This window comes from Myotis davidii, unplaced genomic scaffold (genome assembly GCF_000327345.1).
Source record: "Myotis davidii unplaced genomic scaffold, ASM32734v1 scaffold668, whole genome shotgun sequence".
NCBI classification, from domain to species: Eukaryota; Metazoa; Chordata; class Mammalia; order Chiroptera; family Vespertilionidae; genus Myotis; species Myotis davidii.
In genome coordinates, this window is record NW_006299394.1 from 123,267 (window position 1) to 125,512 (window position 2,246).

General features: G+C 53.1%; 1 long non-coding RNA gene across 1 annotated transcript; it reads right to left on the bottom strand.

The window, feature by feature from the left end:
- Positions 1-564: 564 nt before the first annotated feature.
- On the bottom strand, positions 565-1,829 carry LOC107184868. Its single transcript, XR_001515772.1, has 2 exons — positions 924-1,829; positions 565-787 (listed from the first exon to the last, which is right to left on the bottom strand). It is a non-coding gene; the product is annotated as an uncharacterized LOC107184868 (long non-coding RNA).
- Between the last annotated feature and the right edge of the window lie 417 nt (positions 1,830-2,246).

Here is a 2,246-nt window from a genome sequence, read left to right on the forward strand (position 1 = left end):
GAAAACGCACTTTTCAGAATTTCAAAAGAACTGACTCCAGGCCAGTTTTCTCGAAAATTATGTGATGACAAAATGAGAGAAATAGATAGGAAAGTACTTACAAAAGATAAAGCCCTGGACAATAACCAAATATACACTGTGGTCATTGTCAGTGATACTGTGAGCTCTGCAGCGGGGCCTCTCAGTTCTGAAATCTTCTGGCGATGTGCTGGGGCCCTGCAGCCAATTGTTTTAAAGTGATCGCCGTTTTACAGGAAAACACCCTTTTCTGTCTGTGAGCCTCGATCACGCCCCTCAGCGCAGCCAGGATATTGCGAAGTGAAAGGCTGTCCAGAGGGAGTCACCTCCAGGTCTCCTCCCTGCTCCCATCAGGCGTGTCCCCAAGAGCCCCCAGGTCTGGCGGCAGAGGGGAGATCAGGTTAAAGGGATTCATTCAGTGCCTTGATTAGTTGGCTGGTCTTAGGATTACATTGGGATTCTACACACACACACAGAGAGAGAGAGAGAGAGAGAGAGAGAGACTGGAAAACAGCATTTCATTAAGACATAGGTTCTTCACTGTAGTCACCTTTGAGAGCTTTTATTCCACGATCCCGAGGGAATTGAGGTCCAGTTAAATTAGCTCATCTCAGGGCCACATCCCTACTTACCAGCAGGGCCCAGAGGAGGGCCTGGGCCTCCCACACCTCGGATCACAGCACAGTCACACTTACCTGAGCCCCACCGTCCGCTCTGGGCTCCACCCTGAACCATCACCCTCTTAGCACTGGAGATGATTGGATCCACCCTTTAAAGAACGGGAGAGGTCCTTGTTACAATTATGTTAGAAAATGAATGTTCCAGGTTCCCTTTGATCGGTTTGATCTGTGCCCTCTGTTTTAAATTGAGCTCTTAACTCGGGCCCTTTGCAGCGCACATTTTACCTGCCGGGTCATGGCTTTGGTCCACAGCAGGAGGGAGGTTGGAGGCTCGTCCCCGCTCCAGTCCCATCCGAGGTCGTTTCACGACGCCCTCCGTCCAGGTGCTAGGCGTGTTACCTCACAGGTCAAGTCATGTTCTGAGCAGCAAAATAAAAGAACTGTGATTTATATTTTACAAAAGGCTTCCATATGCATTTTCTCACCCCCTAGACCATCTTGGAGGAGTGTAGTATCATTATTATCATCCCCACTTTACAAACACTGCATTGAGGAACACAGACGTTAAGTGACTTATTCATTGGCACAAACAGAAAATGTCAGGAGCAGGTTCAAGCTGGGCTGTCTGCTCCAAATCCCCTGTTCACCCAGGCCCTGAGCTGCCTCCCTGGTGCTCCCTGCCAGGAGGGCACAAAAGAGAGGAGGCGAAGGAGAAAGCCAGTCATTTGCTCCTACGCAGCCATGCAGCCTCGCCCGATCTACTAAGTGAATGTATTAAAAATAAGCGAACACTGATTTCTATGCCGAGAACCGTGTAACCCAGGGAGACTGGCCGGAGATGCCCACTGGGCGCAGCGTGGGGCGCTGCCTGGCAGCTCTCCGCAGCACTGGCGATGAGCGAGGAGCAGTCTGTTCTCGGGGTCTCGGGATCCCTGAGGCACCATAAGCTCAGGAGGAGGGAGCAAGCAACACAGCTGAGGCCCCAGCTGAGCGAGGCCCTGCCCTGCCCCCACCCCCCCATCCCTGCAGGAGCAGCCCGCGGGGTGGGGGCAGCAGGAACAACGGCCTCGCCAGCTCTGCTTGGCACATCGAACAGCCGCGGACACAATTAAACACCGCCAGAGCCAGCTCCCAACTGAGTTGCAAAGAAAGATGTAAACACGCACGCACGCGCACGCAGACCCACTACACTCACCCTCTTCAAGCTGAAAAGAAAATTAATCAAAAGCCCAATGAGCACCGAGCTCTATAATTAAGCCTAAACGATCCTTAGATGAAAGGCGCTGAGCGAGCGAGCTCAGCGCGCAGATATTTTTACCCCTGTCGTTGCCATTCATTTCTTTGGGATCTGGAGGAACTGGTTCCCGTTTCCCGGCCCAGGCAGCTGCCGTGGGGGCCCTGCAGGAGCGTCGCCGCTCAGCGGCCAGAGGACAGGCAAGGTCACTGGCAATTCTCACATGCTGGACAGGAACGCATCTGCGGGGACGGCGCTCGCCCCGCCCAGTGATGGATCCATCACTCCCATCGGGCCTCCTGACAATTCCCTTGCTGTGGACAGTAGCTCACAGTTTACGAAGGGTTTTGCTTCTCAAGTAGAGAAGCAAACAT